This window comes from Periplaneta americana, chromosome 5 (assembly GCF_040183065.1).
Source record: "Periplaneta americana isolate PAMFEO1 chromosome 5, P.americana_PAMFEO1_priV1, whole genome shotgun sequence".
In the NCBI taxonomy this organism is placed as follows: domain Eukaryota; kingdom Metazoa; phylum Arthropoda; class Insecta; order Blattodea; family Blattidae; genus Periplaneta; species Periplaneta americana.
Genome location: NC_091121.1, coordinates 93,493,128 through 93,507,468, shown reverse-complemented (window position 1 = coordinate 93,507,468; position 14,341 = coordinate 93,493,128). Strand labels below are relative to the sequence as shown.

At 35.0% G+C, this 14,341-nt stretch overlaps 1 protein-coding gene across 2 annotated transcripts in view; it reads right to left on the bottom strand.

The window, feature by feature from the left end:
- The window catches only part of LOC138700008 (uncharacterized), a 346,744-nt gene extending 332,611 nt beyond the window's left edge, over positions 1 to 14,133 (bottom strand). For both annotated transcript variants that reach the window (XM_069826277.1, XM_069826278.1), the window contains exon 1: positions 13,735 to 14,133. The gene's annotated coding sequence lies outside the window, so the exon portion shown is untranslated. The remainder of the gene's footprint in view (positions 1 to 13,734) is intronic.
- Between the last annotated feature and the right edge of the window lie 208 nt (positions 14,134 to 14,341).

Genomic DNA, 14,341 nt, shown 5'->3' with positions numbered 1-14,341 from the left:
TCCTTTCAAACCCCATTTTTCCTCTAACTACTATTCACTAAAATCTCCATTTCAATTTTTCTCTATAAATTATCATATTGAATTATTTGTACTATTTGTTCTTTGACATTTTCTCCTATCTCCTAAGAAAATACAGTTTTACAACAGAAAATTAGAGAAAAACGTCATGTATTGCAATTCCAATAAATTATGAATAATGTGTTAATTGCAAATTAATTAATTTAGTTGTAATATGAGCACTTATGTATTAGGAGTCTTAGAACAATGAGGTCGATGAATTCATTAAAAATTACGTAGGGCCTACTGGTATTCATCATTTAAGACTTATCAAAAGTAAAGCTTATAACTGCAATATTTTTTTTACTGTGTTTGTCACTATTCCGTAATGCTTAATACTTACACTAATTAATTGCATTTTTATAGTTACTGTGGTTTGTGTGGATAGAAATTACATTTTAGCTGCTTGAGGTTGTATTTTTAGGTGCCTAAACCTATGTTTTAGTGCCTATTTTTTTTATAAATTCAGGGCTTATTTTATATGCCTAAAAGTTAGTTTTTCCGTATTCATAGACATTCTTAGCGCGGGCTTCCGGTGGATGATCAGCGAATTAACGTTTTTCGTATTCATAAACCAGTGTTAGCGATATGATATGATATGAATCCCGTACAAGTAACCAATCGATAGCCGGGGCTAGTTTAGCACGCTCGTAGCGCGGGCTAGCGAAAAGTCTATGAATAGCAGCCTTTGTGGCTAAAAATCCGAGGTCTAGACATAAGAAATAAACCTGGACTAACATATCGTATGCGTTGAATCCAGACTGAATGACGAATCATTCAAGATTGGCATTTAAGGAAATATCCATGTAAAAATAATGTCTTGCCTTTCATAGTAAGTATTACTGTGTTTTTCTACACAAGTTAAATTAAACTAATTATTCCCTAATGATTGTTATTCTTAAATTTTATCCAACTCAACCCAATCCAATCCATGGCACGAAAAGCTCATAATGGGCTATGGCCGACCATTCGGCTGCTGGCCTTACGTCCACATGCCTCAGCAGAGGTGGACGATCAACCAACCAGAACAGATGTATCTATGTCAGCACGATGATCCCCCCAGCAGTTATAGCTGATTTTCGAAATTGGATTTCGCTACCCAATTCTACGATGCCTTAAAAGACCACGAAGCTACGGCGCTGGCTCTGAAACTGTATTACAAGCATAGGAACCTACACCATGTTTTACTTACTTACAAATGGCTTTTAAGGAACCCGAAGGTTCATTGCCGCCCTCACATAAGCCCGCCATCGGTCCCTATCATGTGCAAGGTTAATCAGTCTCTATCATCATATCCCACCTCCCTCAAATCCATTTTAATATTATCTTCCCATCTACGTCTCGGCCTCCCCAAAGGTCTTTTTTCCTCCGGTCTCCCAACTAACACTCTATATGCATTTCTGGATTCGCCCATACGTGCTACATGCCCTGCCCATCGCAAACGTCTGGATTTAATGTCCCTAATTATGTCAGGTGAAGAATACAATGCGTGCAGTTCTGCGTTGTGTAACTTTCTCCATTCTCCTGTAACTTCATCCCTCTTAGCCCCAAATATTTTCCTAAGCACCTTATTCTCAAACACCCTTAACCTATGTTCCTCTCTCAGAGTGAGAGTCCAAGTTTCACAACCATACAGAACAACAGGTAATAGAACTGTTTTATAAATTCTAACTTTCAGATTTTTTGACAGCAGACTAGATGATAAAAGCTTCTCAACCGAATAATAACAGGCATTTCCCATATTTATTCTGCGTTTAATTTCCTCCCGAGTGTCATTTATATTTGTTACTGTTGCTCCAAGATATTTGAATTTTTCCACCCTTTCGAAGGATAAATCTCCAATTTTTATATTTCCATTTCGTACAATATTCTGGTCACGAGACATAATCATATACTTTGTCTTTTCGGGATTTACTTCCAAACCGATCGCTTTACTTGCTTCAAGTAAAATTTCCGTGTTTTCCCTAATCGTTTGTGGATTTTCTCCTAACATATTCACGTCATCCGCATGGACAAGAAGCTGATGTAACCCGTTCAATTCCAAACCCTCTGTGTTATCCTGAACTTTCCTAATGGCATATTCTAGAGCGAAGTTAAAAAGTAAAGGTGATAGTGCATCTCCCTGCTTTAGCCCGCAGTGAATTGGAAAAGCATCAGATAGAAACTGACCTATACGGACTCTACTGTATGTTTCACTGAGACAAATTTTAATTAATCGAACTAGTTTCTTGGGAGTACCAAATTCAATAAGAATATCATATAATACTTCCCTCTTAACCGAGTCATATGCCTTTTTGAAATCTATGAATAACTGATGTACTGTACCCTTATACTCCCATTTTTTCTCCATTATCTGTCGAATACAAAAAATATGATCAATAGTCGATCTATTACGCCTAAAACCACACTGATGATCACCAATAATTTCATCTACGTATGGAGTTAATCTTCTCAAAAGAATATTGGACAAAATTTTGTACGACGTCAACAAAAGTGATATTCCTCGAAAGTTACCACAGTTGGTGTTTAATCGACGTAATTATAAAGTAAAAGGAAAGTGCTTTCCTTGCCTATGCTTGTATTCTACCACCCCTCTTGGACGTGCATGACCACTTATAAGAATTCCTATGCCAACACTAGCTAGCGTGACTCTCTTATCAGATCATGTCCCAACACATAAGACAAACGAAGCACACAAGGCAAGGGAGGCACATCCAATCTGTATGAAAATGAAATAAATTATTAATTCTCTCCCGGGAACTGAACCCGGAGCCAGGTTGGAAAACGAAATAAAAGTTATTATTCTAGTTATTTGAATGAGAGCATGTATTAGATAATGCTGTTTTAGCCAAAAGAACAACTACAAACGATAACTCTAGAAATAAAGGAATGGACTTACGAAATTATATAGTTCGTAGAGCAGAGAGCAGACACGGTTGGCGCCGTTGCGTCACAAGTTCTTAGTGCTCTCCTTGCTGAACGAACCACCGCTGTGTGGCCAAAAACGTAAACTCCTATAGATCGACACTCGGCAATAAAAATAAGTCTGAAAAAATTGCACCAGTATCTTCTAGAGAATGAGTTTCAGACAGAATTCACTTTCGATTTCGGGGCTCCTTACCGCGAAGTTTCACCCAAGCGTAGACGTGGACTAATAGAATGTTCGTAATTCGTCCGTATCTCATTCAATAAGACGTGAATTACCGTACCTGTTCTCAATGAATAAAGGCAGAAAGAAAGGAAGAAATGCACAAAGAAAGAAAAAGTAAATACAAAATAACAGAAGAAAGAATGAATTGAATAAAGATATGGGGAAACAGAATAAAGGAAAGGATAGAAACAGGAAGGAAAAAAGAACAAAAGAGAGGAAGGAAAATAACACAAACAAACATATGGTAGATGATTTCACTTGAGTATTCTCTACTGTAGGAAATGTTTTTTAACTAGAAATAAATAATGAGGAACGTTATAAATTTGATAATATTTTGATACTGTACATGCGTACACATGCTTGGCACCATGAATAAAAGATAATACTGTATTACATTTATGCTGAGTGTTTTAGGAGAAATGTAAAATACTTCAGGATAATGTAGTGTGGCTTAAAATACATCGATTTAACCTGATATATCTGTGTCCGAAGACGGTTGGGGAGAAACTAACGGAGAAATACCGGAACGTGTTACGTCAGGTATCTACACAGAGCACTGTCTGTGTACCGCAATGCCTCACAACTGAATACATGTTCACTTGACATTTAATTCTGTTGAGTTGTGTCCATTTCTGTTGCTACAGTGTTGTGTTTACACTACTTTTAATTCTTCAGTATACAGTATTATTGTTGAGTACATTGCTGTTGCAGTACAGTAGTGTGTGTTTTGTCTGAATCTTGCGATGCCACTCGTGTATTCGCATAGTGAATGTGCAGACATGCTTTTTGTTTATGGATTTTGTGAACTGGTCACTGTTCAACAGCGACAACGTTTTCTCAATCGAAGAGTATCATATATCCTGTGTTTCTTCGTGTTTATCGGACGTTATCTCAACTGGCAGGCTACCAAGTGTTTCACTGAGGTCGGAAAAAGAACCGGGAGTAACTGATATGAATTTACGGGAAAACATACTGCAAATTGTACAAAGGAGTCCAACGGCTGAGCACTCTAGAATAGCTGCACATACTGGAGTGTCTCATTCGTGTGTATGACGAATCCTGCAGCTGAGGTAGACAGAATTCATGGAATCCATAAGAAGGGCAACCTTAGTAATTTGTTTTGTGTAATTATTTTATTTTTTTACTGAGTTTGTACTTAATACGACATAAATTTATTAGAACAGCACAAGATGTAGCATTTTGAATAATGTATCATATCACAATGTTATAAAACGTAGAGATACGTTATAACTTCCCAACCGTTACACTTCGGACATAGATATATCAGGTTAAATCGATGTAGGTTAACCCAAACTACATTATCCTAAAGTGGTTTACTTTTCTCCTGAATCTCCCTGTATATGTACTGTATATGTTTACACACACACACACACACACACACACACACTACCCACATAGAGGCTGTGTGTGTTTGTGTGTGAAGAAGCTCGAGGTCGCCTTAAAAAAGGTGGTGCACTTTCTCCTGGACTGGGCATGTAGATGAGTAATGCGTTAATTTCAAACACCACAGGTAAAAATAAGCATCGGCCATGTATCTTAACATTACCATCAATGAAACTAAGAATCTCATGTTATGATCCTACCCATTCGCTAGTATTAAGAGTTAAGAAAAGAACTGAGGTTCATCTTACAGTCAGTATACATTTCAAGGCGTATTGCCAGACTTAACTTGTTTGCTTACTTTATAAAAAGTTCTATATCATTTCACGCATCTATCGTGTTCTGTTTCTGACCCTAAAAGAACTTTCCCAAGGCGGCAAAACCCAAAGGCACTTCACTTACTTCCCCTGATGCCAGAAACTAAACAGTTCTAAATGTGTCCGCACTCGTTTGAAAGCTATGCAGGCTCCAAGGAAGGAAGGTTAGAGGGGGATGGGCGAGGGTAGAAGGGCATTCTCCCCAACTGATAAACTTCGTGAGAGACTTAATGTGTTTTTGAGGGAAGTGAACTGTGGTAAGATGCGGTGTTTAGTTAAGACGACAAAATATCTTATTTTTCTTTTCATAAGAGAAGAAAGGTAGCCCGGTTCGCCAGGATAGATATAAGATATTTTATTTTACTCTTATTAAAATGAACCTATCTACATATGCAATACAATGATTTTGATATGGGAGATGAAGAAAAATAAAATTGAATCATACATAATATAGTGTTCGGAGTTTAGAAATTACCATTAGGTATATAGGCGTCTTCTTAGCTGATATCCTCCCTCTTCGTAATGAGTTATTTACATATTCTGTAACGAATGTAGGCAAGCGCCTTAACCAACTGATCCACGCCGGTGGCTTATAGTGTATAGTATAGTGTATAGTGCTCAATCAACTGTCCGAACACAGTTCTGAACGTCACAAGTGATACCAACATGGCACCACTTATGAGACAAATAGGCAAGGACATAATGGGGTAAAGTGGCCAGTTCCTTTCCCCTTCCATTGCATATCTACATCGCCGATTAGCTACATATTACACTAATCAGACTTAGGATGCATACAAACAATAATTGTTCTTCCTTTGATAAGGAAAATAATTAATATGTCCTTCGTGCTATCCACTGACTACTAATAGTTCAAATAAATTGAATATTAATTGCTATTTTGCGCCGTATTTTACAGAATGTTTACTTTAATCCTCATTACCCATTTCTGACTTACAACACTTCTGCTCTGAACGGCTCACATATCATCAAATGAGATGAATTTCCTGATAATAGCCGTACATATCAGTCAGAACCTCAATCAAAGGTATGTATGTGCGTGTTTGTGTATGTGTGTGAATAAGTTTGGCGTATTTCCAATATTTTCAATGAACGAATAAATGGAATAGATTTACTTCTGTTATTTTATATAGGCCTACGTACACAATATTATTTTTGGTTTATTACAAAGAGAGGATATCCACTAAGAAGACGTTTATATGCCCAATGATATTTTCTAAACTTCGAACGCTCTGGTGTCATGAACTAAAGACAAGGTCATCAATGAAGAACAGAGCTATAATGCATAGCAATCATAACGCAACAAAAATACCTAACATGCTTATCTCACGTAAAATAATAATAATAATAATAATAATAATAATAATAATAATAATAATAATAATAATAATAATATTTAAATGTTATTTTAAGTGATCGTGCTTCATTTAATTTAGGATGATCCTTGTTATTATTATTATTATTGTTATTATTAATGAACATTAGTGTTATTATTAATTGTCATTATTAAGTGTAATTAGTCATCACTGCCACCACGTATTTACCCATTTGCAATGTGAATACATAAAAAAGGTAAATGAGGGTCTGTTGGACAGTCGGGCATGTTGGACACTTTGTACTTTAACGTGTTACCTCGCCACTTGTGGGCACCACATTCTGCTAGAAGTCAATGACGGAAGTAGCCCCACTCGTGCCTACTTCCGTCATTGACTTCTAGGAGAATGTGGTGCCCACAAGTGGCGAGGTAACACGTTAAAGTACAAAGTGTCCAACATTCCCGACTGTCCAACAGACCCTAATTTACCCTACATACATACATACTGTATATACATACATAATATCTCTCGATGGGAGGTTTGTATACTGCATTATACAGTTACCCTATCCTGAGTTTAGTTTTGTTCGAATACATGACGGGACTCCCGAAACTTTATGTTGGCACATCGTCAGGTCTTCGACTAACACAACAGAGGACAGCATAATATCATTTACCGTATATGCATTTAGTTATTCACGTTATGAAGAATTCTCGAACTTCATTCTATGGTTGTCCCTCTCCGTAGTTGCGTGATGTAAGGCACCATGGCTTGGACTAGCGACTTGGAATAAGCAGTGAAGAAATTTTCTCATGAAATGAGTGTACGAGACCGGTGCTCACACATCATCATGGAACATCTAGAGCGCCACACTTAGTATCGAAATAGAAATATAGCCATAACGGCTGGTGAAGGAGGTGGGAGTTCATCGTGCCTATTTAGGCCTATATGTTATCTCCGTACTGGTTGAATGAACATTCACATTTTCTAAGACATGTGAACGTAAAGCCAGCAGTCGGCTATTTCATGGGCTGTCACACCACCGATTTCATTCTCATTTCATGAATAGGCATTGAATTCAAGACTTTGTTTCAAATGAAATAGTTTCAATATAAAAGTTAATATGAGATAAAACTAGTTAGTAGGTCTATACAGAATGAACCGTAAATAATGTCATTAATTTCAGGGTGTTATTCTTTGAGATATTTCAAACAAAATAGTTTTATACAATTTTGCTCGATTTCGCTTCCTTTTTGAATAAAAATTGTTTTATCTTAAACATTTCATAGCGTGTTTTCGAAAAGCCCCTGATTTAATTCGCAATATGCTCAGGCATTTTAAGAAAGCAGTGTATTATGATAATAACTGTTTGAAAGAATTTTAGTTTCGTCCTTTCAATGTGCAGAAATTTGATCCGAACAAAATGTAACATTGTAAAATTTCTTTGCAGAACAAAAAGTTACATTTATTCGGATCAAATTTCTGCACATATAAAGGACAAATCTAAAATTATTTCTATCATTTATTATCATTATACACTGTTCTCTTAAATCGACTGAGCATATTGGGAATTAAATCAATGGCTTTCTCAAAATACGCTATGAAATGTCCCACATAAAATAATTTTTATCTCGAAAAGAAAAAAAAAAACGAGCAAAATTGTATAAAACTTTTTTGTTTGAAATATCTCAAAGAATAACCCCCTGGAATTAATGACATCACCTACCATTCACTCTGTATATACTACTGAACATACCAGAGTGAAAAAAAAAAAAACTAGGCCTGCTGATTAATGAATGTGAGTGTTAACGGTATTCTGAGGGTTCGTTTTTTAATTCCTGACAGGGTAAATGACTAAAGACACTTTTAAATTTTTTGAATTTCTTTGATATCTTTATATAGGCCTAATAGAAATAATATTATTAATGATGTCTTCAACATCGCTATATATCCTATCAGTAGTCTAAGTAAAGCAAAAAAATGACGCTGTCATTAATTGTTCGAAGCCCTAACTGAAGTTGTTCAGAATAAGCATCTCTATGAAGAATATTACATAGCCTAATAGTCGACTGGATGTTTCACTCCATTCACTATCAAAACAGTTTTTCCGCTTTCAAAATAACAGTTATCTAGTAAGCAGATTACCTGAAAAAACTGATATCCGGAAACTATCGCACAGACCGACATGTTCTATCACACAGCTGAGGTAGCAATCACATTCCATTCAACAAAAGAATTACGTCATTCATGTCCCGTTTTCGAATGCATGGAAATATTTCATCAGATTCCACTAATACTGGTTTCCTCCTGCAGGAAAGCTGTAAGGATATCAATATTAGGAATCTAGTTCAGTCCAATATTTTAATACTGTTTTGCCTCACAAAAAGTGGACAGTGAAATTAGTAGGCCTAAAGTATTTAATATGAAGAAAGTTTGCACTTCAAAATAAAAGATGACATTATTTATCCAATAATTATTGTCATTAATCGAGTGGGAAAGTCGACCTGGTTGGCGAGTTGGTATAGCGCTGGCCTTCTATGCCCAAGGTTGCGGGTTCGATCCCGGGCCAGGTCGATGGCATTTAAGTGTGCTTAAATGCGACAGGCTCATGTCAGTAGATTTACTGGCATGTAAAAGAACTCCTGAGGGACAAAATTCCGGCACATCCGGCGACGCTGATATAACCTCTGCAGTTGCGAGCGTCGTTAAATAAAACATAACATTTAATATCGAGTGGGATGGTCGGTGCGATATCGTCTCAGACTTGCATTCGGGAGTTCCGGGTTCAACTCTCGAAGTCGGTCAATCTGATTATCTGTTTTTTCGGCGATTTTCCCACTCGCAAAGCCGAATGCAGCATTGGAATTTACTTTCCATCTTCCCCGAACGTTCTGTTCGTTATCTAGAGTTCATGTTGTCTTTAAGAAATGGTCTCTGTGTTGAACTGATCCCTCACCAGGGGAGTCCCTCCGTTGTTCATGTCTCATGTGTGATCCAAAAAATCTGTCCTCGATTTCCAAAAGGGGACATCTACAAAATTACAAAGTGTTGGAAAATCGCAAAAACTAAGAACTAAGTTAACAAATTAAAATGTTCATATATTTTTTTCTAATTAGATCACTATGGATACATACATTCAGGATTCATTAACAACATTTTAATTTTTTAAGTCTGTTACGGTTTTTTTTGCGATTTTACAACACTTTGTTATTTTGGACGTGTATCCTTTTGCAAATCGACGACAGAAATTATCTTTCCCCTGCGAACACTGGTTTGTGAAACCCACAAAGGAGGAGGTTAAACGCACAAAATTTTTATTAGCCAGCCATCATATCATCATCATCATCATTATAATCATCATCATGGCTTTAACAATTTTATGGCGGCTCACCAGTCAGGCAAAAATGTAGACTACACTAGTCAGCATGATAGAATTAAGAAGCACAATTAAAAAATAAGATTTTTTTTTCACTCGTCAAAAACAAGCAGATGAGTACTTTTTCCAAGCCCTGATCATCATTATCTCACTACAGTAGGCCTAAAATTTTCTTTGACTTTCATGCCACCCTTCAAGTTTCAAAGCTGACTTTATTACGTGTGGTATTTCCATAAATAGGTACTAGGCAGAGAATATAGGCTACTTAATGTTTTCTCATTTCAGATCATTTTTACTCCAACTATTATAAAAGAATTTCATGTTACAAATTCGTTTAAATTCTATAGTTACTTAAATTTTTTACAGTATTTTATTTGTTAGATAGGCTAGTAAAAGAGTTTCGTTTGGGTTTATTGATTTTATACAACCACTACATCTTCTTGTTCGCTGCCAGACATCATAATCATCATCATCATCATCATCATCATCATCATCATCATCATCACCATTATTATTATTATTACTACTATTATTATTATTATTATTATTATTTCATCATAATATTAAGCATTTTAACATTTTCTAAACAAGAAAACTAACCTAGAATTAACAACATTCTTAGAGCTACATTTACTCAGATTTCGATGCTAGCCAGACAGCTTATGTAAGATATGATGCCTGATTTTTTTTATGTATAAAGCAAATGTCATGATAATTGTTCATTTAAAGTATCAGTATCCCTCAAACTGCAGCTGTTCTCGTCAGTCGAGCGTTTACCGTTGTTTAATTGGTTTATTTTACGACGCTTTAACAAATTTAATTTTTCATTTCACTTCATGTATTGTATTTCACAGATCTTACATTACCATTGAAACTTTAAGATGTGGTACAAGTCAAAATGTTACAATATTACAATTTTTTGGCGAGACGAAGTGAGGTGAGGCGATGGTTATCTAGCGTCTGAATGAAATGAAGGTGTTAATGCCAGCAAAATGAATCCAGGGTCCAGTGCCTAAAGTTACTCAACATTTGCTCTCAATGGGTTGAGGGAAATTTCTGGAAAAACCTCAATCAGATGACTTGTCTCAACCAAGATTTGAACCAGGACCCGCTCGTTTCACGGCCAGACATGCTAACCGTTACTCCACATTGATGGACAGAGTCAGTTTAAACCTCACCTAGGAAAATGTATCTTTAAGGACAATAAAATCCTTATCTGTCTTTCTGCAGAAGATTGTAGTAAGCCTGGAAGACCTGCATTCTATGTTTACAGCAGGTCAAAAAACCTGCCCCTCAACTGAAGAACTGCAGACAAAATTTATCGCTCATGTCCCACTGATGTAAAAAAATTGAATTTTGCTAGCTAACATTCTCATATATCAATATATCATGCAACAATAATGAAGTCTGCTATACTGATGCCGCCATCATGTAATTAGAATTAATCACATTTCCAAGCTAGCAGATTAGAAAGATCTTCGTCGATCACATCTGAATACTAGAAAACTAGTCTTTAAAACTGAAGAGATTATTTACAGATTGAATTATGGCACAATGCTGGAAAGAGAACGACAGATGAAACAAGTTCTCTCAAATAATGTGCTACAAGTCGAATTGTATACTCTCAACACCACATGATGGATATTGAACCTCATTTTCTCTAGTATGAAAAGTATGAAATCGTCAGCTGGCTGAAAGGCGGCTGGCCTTTTCAGGTTACAAAGAAGGCTTTCAATGTCCGAGGAGATTGCATTCTCTCTCCCCTCCCCTTAACCAAACTGACTGCTTTGTACTTTGTTAATCGGTACCGGTAAGTCTGAGATGAATAGGGGTACGTAATACTGAGAGAAGAATAGTAAGAAAATATTCTTACGTTAAACTAACAATTAACTAACTTTCAAAATGAATTTGTTTCACAATACGAGTTAATATCACAAAAATAGCTTGCATTAAGTCCTAAAAATAACGATTCGCCGCATTAATGAAAATAATTGAGTCCAAAATAGAGTATTCAATTGATATGGTACGAAATATTATTAAGTTTAAAAATTAAAATCCTATTGATTTTCTCCAGTCATCGATTCTGAATAGAAAAATATTGCATACCAAACAATTCTTATATGTCTGTATTCGTATTCTGATTTATAAATTCCAAGCTCCATTATTTAAATTTGTGATTATTATGAAACAGAGTTAAGATTATATGTAAACATATAACTAATGACCAAGAAAACCAAGAGTTAAATTTCTTTATGATTTTAAATTCATAATTCCAAAATGTGCTGAAGAGGAAATGTTGATGCAACTGTTACGAACAAGACATTTTGTTTTTGATCTAGGATGTAGGCTAAGTCTATAAAAGTCTAGAAAAATTGGAGGAACTTCCTGCCGTTTTGAGTCAAGTTAATTTCTTCAAAAATATGTTCTTATGATGTGTTATGATTTGTTTAAATATTGAATACTGAGTAGCAGAGTAGAATGTTTACTTCGTCTTCTTAAAGATCTGGGCTCAATTATAGAGGACAGCTATTAATGTAAAATAGGGATTAGTTTCAAATATGTATGATTATTTTCTAATACACAGGTAACACGTAAGAGTATTTCATTTCTTAATATCAACAAAGTGAGATTATGAGTAAATATTTCATCACGGAATAGACTTCATTAATACATTGTATATCAGTTGCTTTGTGAAGCAACTTGCTTCACAACTCTTGTTATTTGCGATATCATACCGATGATTTCATTTTAAATTATACTAAAAAGGAATAAAAATAGGATGTGATAATGATGATAACATTAATAATAGTAATAATAATAATAATAATAATAATAATAATAATAATAATAATGGATTGGTGCATAAGTTCGTAGCGATTTTCTGCACTTTCATTTAATAGTTGCTACCATAGCAACGGAAAAAGCTACGAACTTATGCACCAATCCAATAATAATAATAATAATAATAATAATAATAATAATAATAATAATAATAATAATAATAATAATAAATGTTGTTAGAGAATATTTTCTTTTGAATGTAGGAGGAGGAACACGGAGGCTTGAACTGCACTCTGAGGCTCATTGTTAGACAGTTACACTATTTGTGAATTCATGTGTTGGTTCATTCTTCTCTCACGAAAAAAAAAAAAAAAAACTCGTCTCGTGCAGAATATTCTCTGTTGAAGTTCCCGCCATCATAATTCATTCCAACCTGTTATTTAAAAAAATTGTTAATCTTTTCCTGTTGAGGCTGTAGATCAGATTAGAATTTGAGTTTGTTGAGTAAATGCGTAAATAAATACTGTAAAATGTAGGTCATTATTGATTTTGGTTATATTCCTAATTCTATAATCATCGTATCATAAAACTCAAATCTGCAAAAAATTATATTGTGTCGATTAAATATGACGATACGTGTAGCAAGTTAATAACAATAATAATAATAATAATATAAATAATAATAATAATAATAATATATTTCAACAGATTACACATCAGGATCAAATCTGTCTATTCCAAATTTCATAATCTACACTTCTACAGAAATTAGGCCTACTTCAAAACACTTTTATTGAAAGTAGAACTGGAAAATATGACGTACTGTATCTACTCTTGAAAATACAGAAGAAAATGCTGTCCCACTCGACATGCAGAGTTAACCTTCAAAAATCTTAAATGAGAAAATTTAAGTATTTTTATTAATCCGTAAATTGTTAAGTAATGTTTTCTATGATTACTTGTATTATGAAGTGTAATCATGTAGAATTAACCTCTAATAATAATAATAATAATAATAATAATAATAATAATAATAATAATAATAATAATAATAATAATAATAATACAGTTAACGTTGTGGATCAGTAATGCATACTATATGAGTTAACATCCGTCACTTCTTTACACTTCTATTACATTGACTTTCTTTCGTGCATTCAAATCACATTTCCGTTTCGTTGTGAGGAAAATATAATCTGCAGGCGCTGCAAGTCTTAACGACAACTCAAGTAACACCCTTACAACGGCGTTTGCAACGAACCTTCTAAGCTACATGCCTATGTTTAATAAGTCTTGTATCATGTTTTATTTACTTACTCTTCTATATTAATATATGATGGTATCCAACTGGATCTTGATGTCTCACTGTCAAAACACCTTCGGACACTAAAAAGTTCAGTATTTTCAACACTCAACACGAAGAACAAATTCGAATGTTTGAATTAAACTCCACTGTTACAAATCACACTAAGATTTATTCTAGCCTTTGCACACTGTAAGTTGTCTTTAAAATTACTATCCTACTCTTTTGTTCTTTTGTCAGTACTTCCGATGTTTCTTACGTCTTGATTGAACTAACGAAATAAAACGTACCGGCGCCCTCGCGGAGAGCGGTGAAAGGCAAATACAGTCAGTCACTTGTCTTATAGTCACTGAATATACGTCACGGAAGGATCCTCACTCCTAGCCATATTCCTGTACGGCTGGTCGGTTGCCCTGCGACTGGCTGCTGCTACCTCGCTGGCATTGCACCTTCCACAGTATCCAAAGAGCTTAGCGGAGAGAAAGGCATATCACTTTCTCTCTAGTGACTTACAGCAAAGTATTTTATTCTTTTATTATGAGTTGATAGATCGGTGATGGAAGTTATCTTTTCACCATTCATAATTTCTCCATCATATTGTTAATTGCTGCAGGCAAGAAA